Source organism: Canis aureus, chromosome 22, assembly GCF_053574225.1.
Source record: "Canis aureus isolate CA01 chromosome 22, VMU_Caureus_v.1.0, whole genome shotgun sequence".
In the NCBI taxonomy this organism is placed as follows: Eukaryota; Metazoa; Chordata; class Mammalia; order Carnivora; family Canidae; genus Canis; species Canis aureus.
Genome location: NC_135632.1, coordinates 28,562,857 through 28,586,282, shown reverse-complemented (window position 1 = coordinate 28,586,282; position 23,426 = coordinate 28,562,857). Strand labels below are relative to the sequence as shown.

General features: G+C 38.8%; 1 long non-coding RNA gene across 4 annotated transcripts in view; it reads left to right on the top strand.

The window, feature by feature from the left end:
* Nucleotides 1-1,954, top strand: part of LOC144294341 (uncharacterized) — a 99,753-nt gene extending 97,799 nt beyond the window's left edge. For all 4 annotated transcript variants that reach the window (XR_013361748.1, XR_013361749.1, XR_013361747.1 and 1 more), the window contains one exon: nt 1,733-1,954. This is a non-coding gene — a long non-coding RNA (uncharacterized LOC144294341). The remainder of the gene's footprint in view (nt 1-1,732) is intronic.
* Nucleotides 1,955-23,426: the final 21,472 nt, after the last annotated feature.

The following is a 23,426-nucleotide window of genomic DNA, read 5'->3' as shown; positions in this document are numbered from 1 at the left end:
AGAATTGTGTTTTCTACAGTTTATTTTTTTATTTTTATTTTTTATTCTTTTAAAGATTTTATTTATTTATTCATGAGAGACAGAGAGAGAGAGAGAGAGAGAGAGAGAGAGAGAGATTGAGGCAGAGGGAGAAGCAGGCTCCATGCAGGAAGCCTGACATGGGACTCAGTCCCAGGTGTCCAGGATCAGGCCCTAGGCTGAAGGCGGCGCTAAACCACTGAGCTACCTGGGCTGCCCCCAGTTTAGTTTTTTAAAAATAAAATTGCATTCCCTTGGAAAATAAGTTGGGTTCCAGGATATGTTATCAAGATGGTAACGTTTGCCCACTGTTTTCTTCTCATCTGTGTTCTGAGCATGTAACTGATTCTTCTGCAAATGGACCTCGGAGCTATTTTGACCCAGTGGAAACCTTCAGTTCCACAAAACTAGTCTCCCTGACTAGGAAAAACCTAAAAAAATAATGCTAAAATTGCTTCTGAGGGAACTGGAGAGTGAAGTGAGTAAATATGACTATTAAAGCAGTCGGTGTGAAGGAAGGAAAAAGCTCCTAGAATGGGGGAAAAAAAAAGAGGTTGAAACAGAATGGGAAGGTGGGGATAGCAATTCCTGGTGAGGGTCTGTACTTGTGGACTGATGAAGGGATGCATTCTTGGAGGTATGGCTGTGGAGGTGCATCTCTGGAGTGGACACAGAGATCCCCAGCCTTCTAAACTACATCAGATTGCTGGAGCATATAAAGAGTACAGTCAGCCCTGAAGGAGCCCAGAGAGCTAGGCCCATAATGCCTCAGTGGCAATCATAATCAACTGATGACCAAGAGACTGCCTCATTTCTAGAAATTACTAGAGACTCAGAACTTTTGCATAACACTGGGCAGGAGTGGGAGAGGGAGAGGTCATCACATCAACTGTGATTAAATTTCCCAGCAGCAGAGCAGGAGGATGCAGAATTAAACTGATTCAGGGAAAATAAAGTGAAATTTACTGCGTGCCCATGGCCTCAGATTCATTCCTACCCCACACATTTGCTTCATCTGAATTCCACGCTTATCAATAACTAGGAAGAATCCTTTTAGTTTTTTTCTCATAATTATGCCTAAGGTATCATGATGTGGAATACCAATTTCATCAATTTGTTCCCAAGGTATTGTGGGTTCCAGAGAAATTCCCAAATTGCTTGATTTTGATTCAACTAAGACAGACTCTAATTGTGTCGCCTCTAAGATTTGGAAATAATTGAATCTCTGTTTCTGTCTTTTGATCCAAGTCCTAGCAAGTAGTTCTCAGTATAATAATATTTTCCTAGTATTACTTCAGCAGTCAAACAAGACTATAATCCAAAAAGCCCCCTGTATTCACAGAGACAATGCTCTTATGATGAAACCACAGAAAGAAGTTGTAATTAATGCAAGAAATAATGCGAACAATCTATTAACATAATCTGAATGAAATCCTTGCACTGTTAAATGCAGACACTAAGTGCTCATATAATACTTTATTAATTAACAAAGTATTTATCCACAGGGAAATGAGGATAAGAGACCATACACTTTGTCAGACTACAGGAAAATGTATTAGTGCTTCATAAGAAATGCATACAATTCAAACAATAGCATGATTATCTTTTTAAAGCAATTACATTTAATCTCAGAAGAAAGAATAAATACATTAATTCTTCTATGTTCCCTGATAAGCCACCAAGATACATAAGTGATCATTTTCTTTTCCTACAGCTCTGGAGGCTGGTGGCAATCCAGTGTGTGCTGCTCAGACAACTTATGCAGTGAAATATCACTTAGCACATGAAAACACATTATGAGATTAACTGACTTTTGGCTGAATAGAATTCTCTTCCCTGGGAAGCCACGGTTTGTACTTGACTTTGCACATTCCTTTCAGCTTTGGAGACTTGGATGATGAGAAGGTGTATCTCCCATACATAATAAAAGAGTTCAGTACTGAATTCCAAGTCTTTTTTCTTATCCTGGTATGCTGCGCTGAACCAAGTATCATCACTGAGAATGTTTTTTACCTTGAAAACTCCAGATGCAATGAAATCAAAGGATTTCCATGATTTCTTTCCCTTGGTTCCATTCAGGCTCTTCTTGACCCTCCAGAACTGGAAGCCAATAACAGAAATTATAACCCTCATCTGCATTTAGCTGATTGTGACAACCATACAATGATCTACCCATGTGCCATGTAGCCACCAACTAATGTGAGAGACCTTTGGCCAACCAATCTTTGTTCATTACCTCCTAAGCCACACCCAGGCCTTCCCAGCTGCAGTTTCCAATGTATTATTCCTTGTCTATCAGTCTGAAAAATCAGCTCCAACTGCTCCTATAGCTGCTCTATGGATGCTGCTTTTCTTGGCTGCTCGTACTTCAGAAATGGCTCTTTCTGGTTTACCCAGGGGCCCTAGACCAGGGTACTCTGTGTCCTAGATGCTGTCACCCTTTCCTGAAGTTACAGCAAAGGGATGGGAGCTGGTGCAAAGCTACAGAGAGATTGCATGGCTAACTAGTCCATGTATTTCTTAAATACTCTCTTATTCAAGACTAGACTTGGAAACAGGGGGCCTAAATGTCAAATGCCCTAGATGCCACATGGTGTGACAATGAGAAAATAATCGAACACTCCAAGGCTTCTGTTTCATAATCTATAAAATGGTGGTACTAATTACTTTCCTGTTATTTCCCAGGGACTCTAGAGATGGACAATTATTACTATATATATGAAAATATTTTGTGAAAGTACAGAATGTCAAATGAGTTGCATTATTGTTTATATTTATAGGAAGACTAAGTCAACTCTTTAAATGTTTTTTCTAAAACATACATATCAAAACGCCCCATGAGGTAAAATGCTGTAAATGTTATGTGGTCAAATATGTTTGGCAAAAACTGCCTATGGTATCTCCTTTTAGGAGATGAACAATCCTTTTGCCATATTAAGGGCTCTAAAAAGTCCATCAAAAAGAAATTTGTTTAAGTTTTGGTTCACTAATACTTTCTTTGACCATTGGATTTTTTTTTAAGGATTAAGAAAAAGTGTTTTTTTTTTTTAAGGTATTATTATTAAAACTCTATGGAGGGAAAAGGATATAAAGACACATCCAACATAACAACAAACATTCCATGGAACTAGTTTTCTATAGAACATAATTTAAGAAGCCAGGTCTGGATTGTTTTAAATGTGACCCTGAAACAAAATGTAAAGACGTCATAGTTTTCAAAAGAGAAGCTGCTTATTTTTGTACATGTGTTTTTAGGATAATATTGAGATTATTTTAATATGATACAGAAATATACCTGGTATATTTCACCTAGTATTTGTAGGATTCCCATCAACTCTTTTAATGTGGTGACAATAATACCTACACTGAGATTTCTGGAGGAAACACACAGAGATAATTTCCTCTCACATTCCTTGTTGGTGTTATGATGGACTTCTTTCTAGGCCACCTCTGACAAAAAGTACTAACACCAGAAAGAAGGAGCTGAGGGGAATAGTTAATAAATCCTTTTAGCCAATCTTGTGTCTTTAGAGGCCAAGTAATTTTTCTTAGTCAGTTTGGACTGTTATAACAGAATACCATAGACTTGGTGGCTTATAGATAACAAACCTCTGTTGCCCAGACTTCTGGAATTGGGCAGTCCAAGATTAAGGTGCTGGCAGGTCCTCTTCTGGTAAGAACACCCTTCCTTGTTCATAGAAGGCCACTGTGTCTTCATAGACGTAGCACTCTAGGTTTTTTTTATAAGGACACTAATCCCACTCATGAAGCTCCACCCTCATGATTTAATCACTTCCTGGAGGCCCCCACCTCATAACACCATCACATTGGGGGTAAGGGTTACAACATGAATCTTAGGGACACACAAATATTCAGTCTATAGTGTAACTATGTTTGACGTCATTCTCAGCTACTTCATCCTTATAGAGGTACATAAGGCAAGATGTACCTAACATTCTCAAGATGAAACAACCAACTGGGCAGGATTTGAGTTCGCCTTCCATGTATCTTTCCATTTCCATTTTCTTCCCATTCTTTCAATTTTCTTCAGCCATTTTTTTTCCCATTTTGTTGCCTCTCTTGCTTTCCTTTAATGACTGTTTCTTTGATTTATAGATATCATTAATTATAAGATGTACATAGATTTAATATAAGCTGGGGGAGGAGAAGAAGATACAATTATTTGATACATCAATTCTAGGATGCATACTGATTTTACATGTTTATTTGTAATAAAAAAAAAACCTTTATAATGTGCTTATCATGCACCAAACACAAGTCTAAGCACTTGTCATTTATTCATTTAATCCTCTTCATAACTGTATGTAGATACTGTCATTGTTCTTATTTTATAGATGAGGAAATAGCACAGAGAAATAAGGAAATTGCTTAATATCACACAGCAAATGACAGATAGGGGCTACATTCAAACACAGTAATTCTTACTACCCCCCTATTCTGCTTCAAAAAAATTCCTGAGCCTCAAGAAATAGATCTTGGCTGAGAAATTTTCGTCTTTGTTTTTCATGTCATAAAGCATGATGAAGGTCAGAAACACATGATAATTAAACTACTCCCAATTATTTAGCCTTTTATTTTACAGATATTTGTCATGCTCCTACTATGTGCGTTCTGTAGTAGAAGGCTCTTAGAGGGGAAGAGAGGTTCTATTTCAAGGCTGTCACAGTTGTGTTGGGAAAAAAAGATGTGCACATGTAAACCATAGCAAAAGGGAGAAGACTGCCCTTTGGATTGTGGCCACAGATGCTGTTTAGATGCTACTCTTAGGGTTCCAGCCTCTTGCCTAAGATCACACAGTGGGAGGTAGTGCAGTTAGGGTCCAAACTCTGACCATTTGACCTCATAGTGCGTGCTTCCAACACCACTGCCATGTCTTCTCTGCTGCTATTTAGGGACCTCCTAGAACTGTGCAAAAACAATTGCTATGTTCCTGTGGCATGAGTTCTGTGTAGCCGCATCGGTGGTGGTAGAAGAAATTTTATTTTTAGTTTTTTTGTTTGAAAACAATGTTTAGAATGTCACTGCTTGATGGGAAGTAACATTGAAGTCAAAGTCCAAGAAGCCAGAGATGGTGTCCATGAATTATCAAAATCTCAGAGCCAGGAAATTGAGAAGAGGTAAAGTTTTCTGGCTACTGACCGTGCGTCCGCTCTTGTTCTTTCACTGCCATTGTGTAAACCATTAGATGCCTGAAACATACCCAGCTCTTCAGTCTGTTTATTCAATTTCTTCCTCGTTTCAGACTTGACAGCTTATTATTTTTAAAACAATCTAATGATTATAATCTAGGTTAGATTTATTCAGTTCAGAATGCATGAGAATTGTTTTTACCAAAGAACAAGTGTCTACTTTAGAGCCTCTTCATTGCAACCTATTTTTTTTTTCAACTGCCAGATTCTTAAACTGAATTTTGAAAATGCATTTGGGGCACTTTATTCAGGTAGAGAACTTTTATTAGTGGTCTTTTGACCTAATAAGCAGCAATGATATCATTTCTAAGAAAAAATAGCAAGTAGCTGATCACAGTCCATTAACCAGAATATGAAGCCGGTAACACTGAACTTTATTGACAAGCTGGAGGAAGTTCTATTCTCCGTCATTGAGAAAGCCGCATGGGCTATTTTCCTGCCTGGACAACCAGAAGTCCGGGTAATGGAATTCAGTGGGGCCTTGAGGAATGTGCCACATGCAGTTATTGTTTTTTTCTTGTTTATTTTGGCAACTGGCTTTATTCAGGAGAAACCTTGAGATTTGTGTAGTCAGAGTTGTATGTGCCAACACCTTCCCTGAAGGGCAGAATTTATCCAGTATTATCACCGTTCCTGTATATTGAATTTCTTTATCTGGGAGAATCAACTCTCTAATAGATAACATATTATGCAGAATTGATTTATGGGAAATTTTATTCTTAGGACCCAAATGAAGCAGAGAGATTTAAGTCAGGCATATTTGGAAATACAGCATTTGCTGTAAGAGGAAAAGGCTGTAAAAGATTGCTTGAAGTAGCACTTATCACAGTTGTAGAAATGGTTTAAACTGGCAACACCAGGATCTCTGTTTCTCAGTCTTCTGAAGTTACTCTTTTTTTTCCCTACCATTTAAATAGTCCATTTGACGTCCTTGTCCCAGGGGGGATATCTAATGATCTGTCCTGCATTTCTCAGGATCCTGGGAAAGTATTTTCCTTCTCTCAGTAACTCTCACTTCCTGGTTGGAAAACTACCCCTCAGCTCAATTTCAATCAGCTTTTACTATTGAGTTCCCACTGTCACCCACGGATCTAACCCTCTTGCATCCATTCTTTAGGTAGGAGAACCAACTATCCTGGTTTGCGTGGGATGTGGGAGTTTCTGGGCTAAAACTAGAGAAGTCCTGAACAAATTTGAATGAGTTGTTCACCTTATTCTCTAGGACACCAGTAAACAGCTCTGCTATGTATAACAAACTTTCTGAGGGATTGGGGATAACAACAATGAAATAAAAGCACAAAAAAGAAAACAACACAAACTTAGAGATATGACATCAATGTAGCTAAGGCCTGGTCCTCCGTTCCCTTATCCATGGCTAGCAGTACTACAACAAACTCTAGCAATTCTGAAACTACCATCTGGGCACCTACGTGGCTCAGTGGTTAAGCATCTGCCTTTGGCTCAGGTCGTGATCCCTGGGACCTGGGACGGAGTCTGGCATCAGGCTCACCACAGGGAGCCTGCTTCTCCCTCTGCCTATGTCTCTGCTCCTCTCTCTGTGCATCTCATGAATAAATAAGTAAAATCTTTAAAACAAAAAACAAACTACCATCTATCTTCCAGGGACTGAAAGTACAATGGATTGAATGTTTGCATCCTTCAAAATGCATCTGTTGAAATCCTAATCCCCAGTGTCATGGTAATAGGTGAAGCCTTTGGGAGGTGATTAGATCATAAGAATGAAGACTTATGAAAGGGATCCCAGAGCACCCTCCTCCTCTTTTTACCATGTGAGGATACAATGAAAAAACAGCTTCTGCAACCCAGAAGAGGGTCTTCAAAACTGGACGGTGTTGGCACCCTGATCTTGGATTTCCATTCTTCAGATCTGTGAGAAATATATTTCTGTGTTTTATAAACCATGCAGGCTATGGTATTGTGTTAAAGCAGCCTGAACTGACTGACAGAAAGGTTGAAGGTAAAATATTTGAGCAGGTTTCAACGTAAGAGAGCATGTGTTTGGCTTTTAGAAAGAGGCCCCTGGCAGCATTCTGTAAAATAATGGAGCAGATCTTGAAGTGCATGGAAATTGTCTTTCTGTGGCAGATACTACACCTTGTGCCAATTAGGCACTCAATAAATGCCTGTTGAATCAAACCATAAGTACCCTAAAAAGATTTTACTATGAAAACCCTTTATTATCTCAAGTAATAAGAGACCCAGTGTAGTGAATTCCAGAGTTAATTCAATGGATCCTCATTATTACCAAGAACTATGTCACTTCCATCTTTAAGCTCAACTATCTTCAGTACCTTTGCTGTATATTCCCTCATTGCCACAAGATGCCAGTACTAATTCCAAAGGTCAGATTGCATGGCCACATCAATAGAGAAAAAAGGAGTTTACTCCTGGTTCTCTTTTAATTAGGGAGGAAAGTTTCCCATCAGATTTCTTTTTAAGACTCACAAGGTTATCAAGGGAGGTTAGGAAAATTAACTTCTAGGAGAGGGATATAGTCTTTCCCAACCAGAAGACATGGGACTATTGGTTGGGCAGCAAACCGAAACTTCCACTCATAGCAAAAGTAGGCTGTTGTCAGTAATTTGGGGATAATGAGACTTCCCATAAAAAGAATTTATGTGTAGAATCTCTGATAACTTTTTAGCCACATTGGTAGACACTGACTAGAAGCTCACCTGAATAATTTCTTTTTCCAAACTCATATAAAAACCACCTTGCTCAGCTTCTCTTGCTATGTGCCTGACTTCTGGCCAGTGGAAAATAGGTATGAGTGCCTTAGAGGAGTCCTACCCAGGAGAGCCACGTCTCCCACATTAGACTGATATTTCTGAGATTCAAACAAAAAATTAACTTTATTGATTTATATCACTGCAATCTCTAGGCTTTTTTGTTTTAGGGGCTATTAATTATAATCTCTTTCCTTGCTTCATATACTATTCTTTTTTTTTTTTTTAAGGTTTTTAATTTATTCATTAGAGACACACACACAGAGAAAGAGAGAGAGAGAGAGAGTCAGAGACACAGGCAGAGGGAGAAGCAGGCTCCATGCAGGGAGCCTGATGTGGGACTCGATCCCGGGTCTCCAGGATCAGGCCCTCCGCTGAAGGCAGCACTAAACCACTGAGCCACCCGAGCTGCCCACTTCATATACTATTCTAAGTAGAAAAACCTTACTCAGACTTCTAGTAGCTCTTCTTTTACTAATGGCATGTAAGGCTAAAACTGAAAACTTCACTCATTCTTTATGAGATACCCCTATGGTTCCAGAAGTCAGATACCCCTATGGTTTTACATTTAAAAGTAGACTGGCATTCATTATTTTGAGAACCCCCTACCCTTAGTAGAATTGATTTGTGCAAAGAAAAATGGACTGAACCCATTGAATTTTAATTATTTCTGCAGAAATGACTGCAAGTTTAAGATGAAGTTGAATCCAACCTCATTCTGTAAGATACTACAAAAGGAAGCATTATGGAGTCAGTTATATATGTTCTTACTTTTTGTGTTCATCTTTATAATGCCTGCTTTTGTCATTATGTCATTCCAACAGACAAGAAAACTGTGTGGGCAGATTTTGTTAATCCCTGGGATTATAAAGATGAACAGTGTCTTGTCCTCGTAGAGCTCACAGTTTGTATATTGACAATGAGAATTTAATTTATTTTTTCAATTTTCATTTATTTATGATAGAGAGAGAGAGAGAGAGGCAGAGACACAGGCAGAGGGAGAAGCAGGCTCCATGCACCGGGATGCCCGATGTGGGATTCGATCCCAGGTCTCCAGGATCGCGCCCTGGGCCAAAGGCAGGCGCCAAACTGCTGCACCACCCAGGGATCCCGACAATGAGAATTTAATGTCTTAAGAACAATAGTGGAGTGTGTGTATGCTGTGGAGCACAGAAAAGAATATTACTAAATCTGCCTGGGGATGATTTTACAATATTTATCACATGATCTTTGTCTACTTGGACTGCTATAACAAATTATCATAGATTGGGGAATTTATAAACAACAGAAATTTATTTCTCATGTTCCCAGAGACTGCAAAATCCAAGATCAAGGTGCCAGCAGATTTAGTGTCCTTATGAGGGCCTATTTTCTGGTTCATAAATAGCCATCTTTTTGTTGTATATTCATATGGTAGAAAGACCAAGGGAGCTAGCTCTCTGAGGTGTCTTTCATAAGAGTACTAATCCCATTCCTGAGGGCTCTACTCTCATGACCTAATAACCTCCCAAAAGCCCCACCTCCTAATACCATCACATTGGGCATTAGTTTGTGCTCAAAACATGATTTGGAGATGGGAGCACAAATTATCCGGCTTAAAGCACAACCCAGTGACCAGGATGCTGTTAGTGTTCAAAACTGTTATCCTTTGTCCTTTCTTAAGCTATATTCTAGCCAATCTGAAGGCACTTTTTGTTTACCAGAATTTTGCCTGTCATCAGTGGTATGCTGGTCAACCAGTTCTCCACAAAAACAAAAGTTTTGATTTATAGCATTTGCCAATTTATGTGGTGTAAATGCTTCCATCGTGGCAATTTTGAGCTATAGCACCTTAATACAGGTTGACAAAATGGTTGAATACTTAATAATTGGCTTGTAAGTGTTAGCCAGCATACTATACCACTGTCATAATCTGATAAAATCCCCCTCATCAGTATATCTCAAGAATATTTTATTTTATTTTATTTTATTTTTTCATAAGAATATTTTAAAAAGACTTTTTAAATTTAGGATTTTGTGAAGATTCATTGATTCATTCAACAAATATTATTTTTGCATTTTTTGTGTGGTTGACCCTGTTATAAATGCTGGGGATATACCAGGAACAGAACAGACATAGCTCCTTCCATTATGGAGTTTCTGTTCTAGTAGAGTGATGACTATAATGGGGAAAATCAAGATGGGGCAAGGGGTTACTGAGATCTTATGGGACATATTACTTTATATATGAAGGTCAGGTAACTCTTTTCTTGGTTAGCTCACATTTGAGTAAGGTTTGAAAGAAGTAATAGAGAAAAACATGCAGATATCTGGAAAAGGACACTGAGGGTGCAGAGACTCTGGAGCAGGAAAGTGCTTGGCATGTTTAAGGGAGAGCAACAAGATAACTGTGCCCTGATTGGAATGAATAGAGGATAAAGTGGTAGGGAAACTGGTGAAAGAGATATGGGAGCAAGGTGAGGGGTTGTTATGGATAACTATAATTTATTGAATGCTTGTTCTGAGTAACAACAGTCTAAGAATTATACAGATATTGCTTCACTTAATCTTTATAAGGCAATGAGGGAGTTAATATTTCTTCCCTTTTACTAATGACAGACTTGAGGCTTATAGTAGTATTTTAGTTTGGGTTGCTCCAGAAGCAAATCCTGAAACAAGAATCTGAAGGCAAATAGTTTATTTGGGAACTGATTCCAGAAGATACCAGTAGGAAATTTGGGGATTTAGTCAGGCAAGGGAAGAAAACAGAAAAATGATGTGTTATGAAGTTACCTACCACTGTGGGCTACTGGAGCTTCATTCCACAGGGGGACTCTGAAGGACCATGTTGAAGGTATGCCCCTCAGAGTTATCCCACCAAAAGGGTGATGAAAGTGGAGTGTTTTATCTCAAAGTCCCATCCATCAGAGTTTAGAGCTATTCCCAAAATGCATTCATTCTCTGTGCTTTTAGACTGTCATGCTTTTGTACATATATTTGGCCATTAAAGAAAACCTTTAGACAAATATTTTTGGGTGCTAACAGTTGAAACTACCACCCAGGGTCGGTATCCCTGGGTGGCGCAGCAGTTTGGCGCCTGCCTTTGGCCCAGGGTGCGATCCTGGAGACCCGGGATCGAATCCCACATCGAGCTCCCTGCATGGAGCCTGCTTCTCCCTCTGCCTGTGTCTCTGCCTCTCTCTCTCTCTCTCTCTCTCTGTGACTATCATAAATAAATAAAAAATAAAATAAAATAAAAAAATAAAAAGGGTCAATATGGTCCCTTCCTTTGAACACTAGGAAAGGTTCATAATGAGTATTCCAATTTGTTTTCTTCAACAACCCTCAAATGGCACCTAGAACTCATTTCATGAATTTTATTTCAACATAATTGCAGATTTAAAGACCATTTAAGACAGGTCAGCAAGGGTATTTTCATGAATTCTAAAGCCATAGTAGTCTAAATGGGTAAGAAATTTGCCACCAAGGATAGTATGAAAGAAGACACAAGGAATTACTTGACATCAGCGAAGATTAAATTTGATTCTTCCTTTTCTGAAACTGTGAAGGCACCATTCAGAGAGCCAAGAAATTGAGGGATGGTACAATGTGAGGTAGTACTCACCACGGTAAGAAAAAGGGATGCTTGGAATATTGTGTTAAAAGCAAAGGCTATGGCAATCTCAGTGAAGCGCCACTCTGCCTGTCCAGGGGATCCCACCATGTCCACATATAAATAGATACAAAGCAGCTCTGGTTTTTAGGGAGTAGCCTGTGTGTATCTGTGGTCTCTCTGCTCATCCATACATGACACTTAGAAAAAAGAGATGGGAAGTGGAAGTGATTGGAGAGAGCCCTTTGGGCTATGCTGATCCTTACCGTGTGCTCCAGGAAACTCCACTCTCCTGAAAGGTAGTGGTCAGGCTTCCAAAGGAAACTCTATAGGGAGTGTGGTACAGAAGGCTTTGCATAAATTAAATGAAACACAACCATTCCTAGACCTGAGAGATCACATTGTTTTCCTCTCCAATCTCCAGTTAGATTATTTATTTGAAATGGTATCAAACATGCCTGTCCCTAGGCTAGGAGTAAAATAGCAATTTTGAGGCTGAACATAAGGAGAAGAGAACAAAAAGATGAAAGCAATCAAAATAAAATGGGGCACGTTGTGGAAAAAAAAGGCCAAAGCATGGCAAAGATAATCCCATTCTTTGATAATACATAAAGAGCCAAAAATTCAATAAATAAATGTTAAGGCCATGTTCAAGGGAAACACTGTTCTTGGGTGTAGAAAAATGGGTCTTACAGCAGAGGAAGACATGATCAAAACCCATGTTTCCCAACCGTTTTTTTAAAGCAGCAGAATGCTTTTATTCAAATGTAATCATACATGGAGTTCAATTGATAAAGCAGATAAAAATGCAGCTGCTCCAGTAGAGTAAGGGGAGGCCAAGGGCACTGTACCTCTGCCTCTCTGTTTTTTCCAGCAGCTGCTCCTGTAGTCCTGCCAGGGAATACTTGTGTTCTACAAAGCAGAATTCGAAAAGGAAACACTGGAATGTTGCAGCTTCTGCCCCTTTCATAGTTTTACAGATATTAAATGTTATAGGCTCCTCTTAAACCAGTAGACATACACTAATAAAGTCGCAAATCTCTTTTCTTGTGTTCATGATTTTTTTTTTTCATCCTGTAAATGGGGTTGAAAGATGTAGCAGCCCACAAAAGTAGGGGATTTGAACCAGCCCATTCACACTTCCTGGTGTCCCTGCTGGTATTGGCAGGAGAAAACTGTATGTGGGCAATGTGCAATATTCACACCAGTTAGAAGATTCTTGCCTGACCTCATGATTGGATTTATTTGAACTTATCACTTCTCAGATCTTTGACCCAGGGACTGTTGGTTATTTGCATTGCTTCTAAAGAGTAAGTCTGAGACATTTAATATTTATCTTGAGGAGGTCAGAAGCCTTAGGTGGACTCTGTATCTGGTTAGCTGGAATGATTAATTCATATATCCAAAAGCTAAAGGGTGCTTTCTGTGAATTGTCTGCATCATTTGTTGAAATGCAGCAGGATGGTTTAATGGCTTAAATGCACTGGTGATGAAGGAAAGAGGAGGGCTCAGTGCTTCTTGGTCCCATGAGAAACTGTAGGCATGGAATCAAAGAGGGCTATTTAGTCCCTGCTTAAGCCATAACCAGGGGAGAGAGGTCCATGGCCTGTAATTTAAATCATCATCAGTCTCCAGTGGAGAGGAGAAGGTAGATCTATATCACTTCTGAATGGATGATCTGAGGGAGGAGAAACAGCCTTTAATATACTTGGTGCTTGAAGGGAGACAGCAGTGGGAGCAGAGGGTAGGAGAAATACAGAAATGGGTACTCCTAAGCTTTCTCTGGCGGTAGCCTTTTTTGTCTATAAAATGGGCACAAGAATAACTACAATGGTAGGTTATGACTATTCAAAAACATTCACACTTCTTTACCACCTTAATGGGAATAATTAGCTTTTCTACCTGGCTGATACTGGGTTTAACCATGCAAGTTGACTGGCCTCATGTAAGGCAGAAGGAATTTCACCATAATTTGGCTTTGAGCGTGACCATGTAGCTTGCATACACCGATGGGTTACCAGTCAGTATGATGCAATAACAGTTTAAAGTAGACCTGTCATAAGAAAAACATGCTCTAGCTATCTATCTCTGAAGGAGAGGTGACACTCATGAAGCAGACCTGGACCCTACCTGCAGCTTGAAGCCAACCCCAACCTGTATCACTAACCCCCAGCTGACCTATAGATCTGTGAGCAAGAAAAATGTATTTTGAAGTCACTGAGTCATAGGGTGCTCATAGGCCCATAAACAATAAAGAACTGCTGCTGCTATAAACAACATTCACATTAGTATTTGGGTTAATACTTTTTTTTTTTTTTCTCCATATGAATGAGTGGGTATCACATAGACTTCTGGCTAGAGTCATACTGGTGGGGAAGTTCCCTTAATAGTACCAGTTCTCTTCACATTTCAAGTCAAGTTCCACTCTGTCCTGCTGTCCCTTTCTAGTTGTTTCACATCCAGTGTAGAACACTGAAAAGGTGACAAAATTAGACATCTCTTTTGGTTTTCTTTTCACAAGAGTTCTTTTTTTTTACAACCTACAGAAATGGGCGACTTTCCACAGGCCTTTCTGGGTGTGCAGTGCTAAGCTCATGAAAGCTTGTGGTATGGAGTTGGCTGTGCCACTGGTTTTCACATTGCCTGAGGAGCTTAACCTTTCTGTATTGCACTTCCCTGATTTACATAATGGGGCTGATTATAATTGCCAACCTCACAGGATTGTTGTGCGAATTAACTAATGTTTGTAAAGTACTTAGAGGTCCATAGATGAAAGGTGCTATATAAGCCTATTATTATGTCATCAAAAATGAAATTCCAATAAGAGTACACTTTCATTTAAATTTCCATTAATTTTGCCATCATTCTAGATGAATTCTCACTGGTTTTCTAGAGCAAAAAATAAATAAATAAATAAATAAATAAATAAATAAATAAATAAATAAATAGGAGAAAAGGTTGTACATTAAAATACGAAGCATTCATATGGAAAGGAAATTAGCTAGAGAAAGCTAACACTTAAAAGTGATTTTAAAATTATTATCCTTTAATGAGCCCAGATCATGTAATCAATATTATGTAAAACCTAGATATGGTCTTTGAGTTTACAGACTAAATCATGAACCTGACTAATTAAATAGCGAACATTTCTCATTTCAAGTGTGTAGAAATGAATGCTGTATAAAGACCCATAACTCTACTTATTTTTAAATTGAACTTCTTGTTATAGGAAATAGCCTTAAAAGATTATAAACGATGATAAATGTATAAAGGATATATATGTACATATATATATGCCAATAGATACACATGGTTATCAGGTGGTCTGCGGAACTCTATTGGATCTGTGTGAACTGGCCTTGACATTTGGACTTGCTGAAGTGACCCTTGCGTAATTAGTGCCATAAAGTTTGAGTGTAATCTCTCTCATCAAACCAGGGTGTTAGATCTTGAACATCTGGTTTAATATCCTCATTTTACAGATAAGAAAACAGAGACTCAAGTGTTTAAATAATTTACACAAAGTCTCTTAGCTAGAGATTAGCTAATTGGGGGCCCCCCCTCAAGGCCCCCACCTAATGTCCTTTCCAGTACAACTATTGACATCTATGCATAAGAGGATTAGTTACTCATTCATGTTATAATATGGGTTATTTCTGCTCTGCTTTTGGCATCAAGGGTACATTAGATGGACATTTCCAAGCCTCACTGTTCAATGAAGTGAGTTTCTTGTGTTAATACTAGTAAAATGTATGCACTCATCGACCATGATGATGATTTAAAAGAAAACAAGATGTTATTCTGGGTGTCCTAAACACACAGAAATGATTCCTTTTTCTAGAACTGTTGACAAGAAATGGCAGATGGGGCATTGGAAGCTATTTCCTTTTTTGGAAATCGAGGGTGTAGATTAAATACTATCCAGTTCTCTGACTCTAAATGTCTATGCATCTGAGATGCCAGGTTCATTAGAAGTAGAGAATGATACCAGGTCTTTTGCTTGTAACAGGGAGAGTTCATTGGATTCCACTGAATTTTAATGACAGTAGAAAGAGATGGATGCTGTTGCTTCGTTTTCCATTAGATAGATGCTATATACAGATAATAAAGGAAAAGTCTATTTAGAAGCTTAATGCACACTTATTTCTTAGGTTGTCTCATGCTGCTGATGTCTGAAGATGCAAATTTTCTTTGTAAAATTGGGAGTGAGAGTAGTGGTACCAAGTCCAACTAAACTTCACTGGGTTATGGATGGGGGAAATTATGTTTCATTTGATGACTGCGGTGATGCCAAAAGAAACCTGAAAGACAAATGCCTGCCTTAAATATTGAGACAGAGATAGATGGACTAACAGAAGCACTATAGGAAAACCGCAGCAACCCTTTAGTGGCTGGGAATCTTATTCTTCCTCTAGATTTGATTCATCTTTCCACTTCCGTGCCAATTTTGCCCACAGATTCATTTTCTGTTTCTAAGAAATTGAAAATGTTGGTTGCTTAACACGAAGGTGCATAATCATGGGAGCTCATTCACGCATTCATTCATTCAGGACTTTCAGGGCACCTCCTGCTTTGTGGGAGGCATGTGACAAATATTATGGTTGATTTTTATATCATATCCTATATGTCACACACTTCATTTAATTTTTGCTACAACTCTGTTGTATTATCATCCCCATTTTACAGATGAGAAAGGGAGACGGAGTGAGCATGTTGTCAAAGTCACATTGCATTGGCATTTTTTTTTCCCTACATCTTAGATGTTTTAACATCTAAAAAATCTTGCTGGCTAGATGGGTTCCATGCTGGGCATGGAGCCTATTAAAAAAAAATCTATCTCTCTATCTTGCTGGCTAGGGAGAGACTGGCCCTCCTTGGGGAAGCGAACTCTTCTTATAGATAGCAAAACATAATCCCTGGAGCACACCTTTCATATGCAAACCAATCAGTCCCAAGTCTATCCTCCCAACCACCTACTTCTCTAAATCTCACACACATAACCAATATTTCTACTGCCCTGAATCATCCCAGGGCAGGGCTCAAGCAACTGGAGACCACCCTTAGAGCCCCAAATCTACTGGAATTATTCAGATTAGCCAGTCCTAAACTATTTATTCTGCTCTGTCTTGCCTTTCGCACAGAAAGCCAAATCAAAGTTCTGATCTAGGTTCCCCCCATCCTTCCTGCTTCTGCCTCCTGACTGGATGTGGTGCTTCCTTTGTGGCCCTTTGTGGTGTGCCATGACTCTTGTTTTCTTTCAATGGCATTGACCTCCCCATGTCGTCACTCAGTTGCCCTTATAAATTTGGATCCAGGTACAATTCATCATAAGCTGGTAAGGAGGACGGGAACGGGGCACTTGGGACTCAGTAGGCTGAGGGGCTCCAGATCTGTGCTCTTAACATATAAGCTATACTGACAGAAATGAGACACTCCCTTTAAAGAGCTCTCAGTCCTGTGGGGAAACAGATTCTGAAGCAAATCATTAATATGTAAATGCAATTATGGAGATATCATTGTTATGGCTAGCTCACTCGAAGCATCATCAATGAGAAAAAAACCATATATCTTGGATAGTGTTTGTGTAAACTTGCTGTTTGGTTCCATTCAACACATATTTAAGCACCTACTGTGTGCGGGCACTTTCTCAGTTACAAGATACATAAAAGGGCTGTGATAGAACACAACTTTGAGTAGCTGAGTAGAGATGTGGGCACCTAAACAAATAATCATAATATTGCTTGTGCAGTAGGTGCAACAGTCAGAAGAATGGGTGGGATAATCAACTCTGCTCCCAGGAGAAATTTGGGGGGCAGGCAAGCAGTAAAATTACTGTGAAAAATTAGAAATTTAGAAAGTTTTGTTCAAGAGGTCACGAGTCAGGGGTAGGGATAGAGTGTGTGGTCTCATTTAGTTGGAGGGAACAGAATTAGTCAGGATTTTGAGACATGTCATCATGCAAGTCTGATGGGTTTGGCTTGTGTCTTTTAAACTCTGGTTGTATTGAACATCAAAAATGAGACAGATTATCTTTAGAATTTCAAGCCAGGATCATAGACCTTACTGTATGGCGGTGAGGAGCAGGTCAGAGTAGTAAAGAGAGTGCCAGTTTTTAGAATTTAATAGATCTGAGTTCAAATTTGGAATTTCTAACTCACTAGTTCTGTCATTTGGGGCAAGTTACTTAACCTCTCTGAAGTTCAATGGGAGTAATTTTACCTACCTAAGATGTGCAAAAATGCCTGGTGTACACGGTTAAGAAATGAAAGTTTTATTCTATGTTCTGGTCCCTCTGGTCCAAAGGGGTCTACGTATTTAGTCAAAAGATATGCAGATGTTAATAACCCCAAAAAGGTTACATAAATAGCACAAAGGCTATGGTAGTAAGACTCCACATAGGTTTTGTTAACAGTCATTGCAATATGAGAGTGATAAAATAAGCTGAATCAACTTCTGTTTCCCTTATTCCCTTGAACAACGTCTTAGCATTATTCCTTTCTTGGACAAGTCTTAAGCATGAGGAGGTTTGTGAATTCTTGAACTACAAGAGGCTGGGGCAGATTGGTATAGTATTACTCATGCAAAGGAGGGATGATACCTGAAAACCAGAATTATGATTACTGTCAGTAAGTTACCTTCATTTCCCAGTTAGTGTTTTTCATTTGTTCTTTGTCAGCAAGTAAGTAGGCCCCAGCTTCTCTTCTGTGTCTTCCTTCTCAGTTGCTATATCAGATTTACCATTTTATGAGTATTTACTATGTGATACGCTGTTTGGGGGCACTCAGTATATATATATATGTATGTATGTATCTTGATGGCTTTGGTTCTAAGCTTGCTAACACTAACTCATGTGTTTGAACTCAGCTCCTCTGGGCTTCCATCCTGTCAGTATTATGAACTGGATTGATCACTGGTTAATCTTTATTTCCAATGTGGCACATTCCTATATTATCCATTCATCATTTGAACTCATATATACCTACAGATGTTGCTTCATTGTGAATAGTAGACTGAATTCAACAGCATGTCTCTTGATACCACCCTAAGAGTTCAACAGGGAAAAATCTGGAGTCAGACTGTCTAAATTCTATACCTGCTAGTCCGGTGACTTCAAGATAAGTAATTCAATTTCTATGGACTTGAGTTTCTTCAACTCTGATAGTACTGACTTCAGAGACTTGTTGTAATGAAATGAGATAATATTTAGCCTTGTTCCTAGTACATAGTAAGTACACAAAAGATATTAGTTATTATTTTCATTGACAAAGACAACCCAGGGAAGTTAAGTTGTCTTGTGCTGTCCAATTTAGCAGTCACTAACGACATGTGGTTATTTAAATTTAAAGGTACTGAATTTTTAAAAATCAGTTTTTTAGTTGCACTGGCCATGTTTTAAGTATTTAATAGCCAAAGATGGCTACTGGTGTTGGATAGTGCAGATGTGGAACATTTCTACCTTTCACAGAAAGTTCTATGGGACTGTGCTGATAATGACATTGCTCTCAAACACTAGAAATATCGTAAAAGAAATATGCAAAATGCACCACATGCTTCAAACCAAACCTCATCTGTGTATCCTGTGGGGGCTATAAACGCAAAGAAATATCCCAAAAACCCACCTACAGCATGTGTAAACCTTTTGAAACAATTAGAGCACACACTGTTCCTTTGCACATTGTTTTGTGGTGATTTCTCCCTACCCCCCCTCCATTTTCAATATCTTTCTGATGGAGTTACGTTCCATATGTAATATTGCTACAGGTGCAAAATTGTTTCTTTCAATCCTGAATGCAGTTGCACATGTGCAACAATAGCTCTGAAGGCCAGCACACCATTACTGTGGATCCAGCCTCTCTCATAGTCTGTGGGTCAACAGCGTTCTTCTTTGCTTGCTAATGCTTTATTGTCTCTTAGTATACATTGGAATAATAATGGTAATTTATGCAGATATTTTGTATGCATAGCAAATAATGAGAAACACCTGCAGAAATTTCCCTCCTTCTCTGAGTTCAGCAACTAATTATATTTTTAAATAATGGCTACCATTGAACACAATTATCCAAATCACTTTAAGTAATGGAATCTTTTTAAGGTGTTTTTGAAAATTTTAGCACAGTTTTTAAACACTCATTTTTATCTAGAAGATGGGAGGAAAAAAAGGCTATTGGGCGGCTTACCCAAAAAAACATTTTCTGCCAAGAATGGATCAGCCCTGGATTTTCCTCGGGGGCCCTGGTCTGACTCCCAAGGCTATGACCAGCTGATGAAAACCAGGTTTTCTGTAGAGTTTACCTTGCTGATTTTGGAGGCTTGCTCTTCCTTCCGTTCTCTCTTTCTTAATGCAATATAAAAATAATTAGATTACCTCTAAAATTCTCTTCTAAAAAGCACAAGTTGCCACATGATTTTCCCTTCTGTCAATCTAGTAGTTTGAGTGGAAAAAAACACTGGCTGGGAAGTCAGAAGACCAGTTTATTTTGTCCTTCTGAGTCTCAGTTTCCTCTTCCATACCTCAGGAAGGTAGATACAGGTAACCTCCTAATGGCTTTCTAACTCTGAAGAACCACAACCCCATGATAGTCAATAGCCTCTGAATCCTAGCTGTCAGGAATCGAGCTCAGCAAAGAGAATCTGAAAATGGAAGTGTTTGGCCAAGAGCAAGACCAGTCAGTAAGAAGTACATATTTCCTCCCTATATCTAAACCTTAGTTTGTGGTCTCAGTTAGAGCAAGGTTACGGGAATTTTTTGATGTATGTACCTATGTGATTTGGGATTGAACACAGTAGAACAATTTGGGAAATCTACATCTTCTTGGACACTTCCTCTCATTGTTATCTGTGTGGATGTGATCAATTCCACCTTCCAATATTTCTTTTTGTTTTGGTTTTGTTTTTTTCCCCCCATCTTCTAACATTTCTCATCTTTTTTCTACATGCCTACAGGAGTTATTGGTCTTTAGGAGGGAAAATCAACTCTTGCAAAATCATATCATTTTCTTTGAGATTTTGGGTTCATTTGGCCAACTGAAATTTATGGAATGCTTCTTAGAAAATGCTTCAGTTACAGGAATTTCTGACCTCAAGGTGTTTACAATCAGAAGATGGAAACGAGTTAAGTAACAAAACAAATTTAAAATAAAATGGTGAAAATAAAATAAAACTGCATCATGAAAGCATGAATGGCAGAGTTGTTCATTGTGATAACAAATTAAGGGGAAAAAAAATTAAGGGGAAATCTCCTAGAAGAGGTGATCTATCCCAGAATAAAGTAGGCAAGCTAGTGAATCCCAGATGCTGGCCCGTGGACTGGTGCTACTCTAGATTGAAGTTTAACTCCTCTAATTGATGAAAGCATAAAGGAGAAAAATAAGGAAAGCAGAGTGATTGTTTTCTAAAGCTAAATATAGTTAATGAAAAGGATATCCTTTTATATTTTGAGATTATGTTCTACATATTCCTTTGTTGTTAAGCTATCTTTTATAAATGATAGTTAGCATATATGGTTATTTTTAGATTTTTTAAAAAGAGCTTCTTTGGCAAAATCAAAAGCTGGAAAACCTATGTCATCCTCAAATCTTGACTGTGTTTGAATTTTTTTTTAAATTTTTATTTATTTATGATAGTCACAGAGAGAGAGAGAGAAGAGCAGAGACATAGGTAGAGGGAGAAGCAGGCTCCCTCCATGCACCAGGAGCCCGAGGTGGGATTCAATCCCGGGTCTCCAGGATCGCGCCCTGGGCCAAAGGCAGGCGCCAAACCGCAGCGCTACCCAGGGATCCCTGTGTTTGAAATTTTTACTGGATCTTTAAAATTAAAATCTGGGAGTCTCTGCGTTGCAGTTCCCCTCTCTGTTCTTTTTTTGTTTTGCAACTTCCAAGGGCCTCTGTGTTCTTCTAAGAGAAGGAAGATGAAAAGCCAAATGGATTTTTATTTTGTATTTCTGCTGTGCTGATGAATTACACTGCTAATCTCAGAGAGAGAGAGAGAGACAGAAACAGAGCAAGAACAGGGGGAGATTGAGTTTGAAGGTACATATCCTATAAAAAAAACAGTTGATAGTGATTTAAAAATCACTGTCCACAAAAGCTAATAATTGTGCATTTGTAAGACAAGCTTTTCGTGGTCATTATTTCGTTTAATTTTATATTATTATAGTAAGCAAAAAGACAGCATGAAAAGTCTCTTGAAAGGAATTGTAGGCACAACTCCCAGGGGATACTCTTATCAGACCCAAGAGAGCATGACAAAGGAGGTGTAAATGGGACTCTTCCCTCCCCAGTGAGGACAGGAAAGGGTAGCAAGAGTCACCATGGGAAACACAATTTACAAAAAAAAAAAAAAAAAAAAGTCACTATTTGAAGAAAGTCATTCTTTTCCATTTTGGAATTCCAGCTAAAAATTAAATTGATGCTAATCCTATTTCCTGAATATATAATCTTCCTGTGTTATGTGAGCGGCTTATATGACTCATATTGCGGGTGGATAGTTAAAAATGAGCTGCTTGTGTGCTTCTGCACAAAATGGAGGATGGTCAGTAAAATAGGTGGAGGTGGCCTGTGCTGTCTTTGCTACCTCAACAGGAAAAGGAAGAGATTTTGAACTTGGTGGCGGAGCCTGAAGTGGGTGAGAGAAGGGAGGGAAGGAGGCATTCACTTGGAATCAAAGGGCAAGTGACATGGTACTACTCATTAAATGATCTCTGTGCTTTCCCTTCTTGACATTTAGCTCTCCTTTGATCAACCTCTGCTGGACACCCAGAACTAGTGAACATTTCCATCCTGAAACTCACTTCCCATGTTAAACTTCTATACAAATAAATTCTGTAGTGAATGAGAGGGATCGTGGCTTGAAAATGGCTTGACAAATACGAATGCTTTCATTCTTTAAAAAGGATCCTTAGAGTAGAATTGAAAGATGGCATTTTTATTACTCAAGATTTTGGAGTATACTAAAAAAACACTGCATCCATCTTGTGTGGATGGCTGCAATCCTTTGTAGATACTTATGGTCATATGACCATAAGAGCAGCTTCTTGTCTCTGTTGCTAACAACACTTTACTTTTACATTAAACATGATCTTAAGGAAAAAAATCTACTTAAGGGACATCTCTTGGCTGTTGCTGTTCTGAACATAGCTTAGCACCGAAAGAAAGCATTTGTGGGCTGTTTATAGTTGCTGTGTCAGAAGAATGCTCTTTATCACGGTAATTTGGAGAGTGTAAGATGGTGGCCCCTGGGGAAATTTGACTCAAAATAAATCTTTGAGAGCATATATCAAAGGTGCTTGGAAAGACTGTCTTTGAACAACTGGTTAAGTGTCAGATTTTTCCTCCCTCAGATGAACTTTGAGGATAAAATGCCTGAAAGAACAAGCATAGTCTAGATTTAATTCTACACTAGCAACGTTCCCTCAGGAGATAATGAATAGTGAATAGTGAAGTTCTAAATCCATTTCCAGAGCTTTCAGTGAAAGGCTAAACTGTCTTTTTTTTCCAACAGCCACATTAACAGCTTCAAAACTACCCTCAAATGCAGACATTATACCCCAAAAGAGGGATATCCCCCCTCCCCCATGCTACCTATAATAAGCATCAGACTGCTTGGCCATTCTTTCTCAAAAAATTCCAAAACTTGCAACTGTCTGAAAATAGGTAACAAAGGCCTGAGGGACCTGAGAAGGACCCTAAATATTATCTGCAAAGCAGATTAATACTGTATGTGTCATAGTAATCGGTTTTAAGAGATTTTTACCCCCCTTCTCAAGTCGCAGTTCTCAATCATGGCCACAAGAGGGAACCATTGTTTAAATGTTGGAAGGACTGGGTCTTCTGAGGGACTCCTCCAGCTCGAATCTCTCTT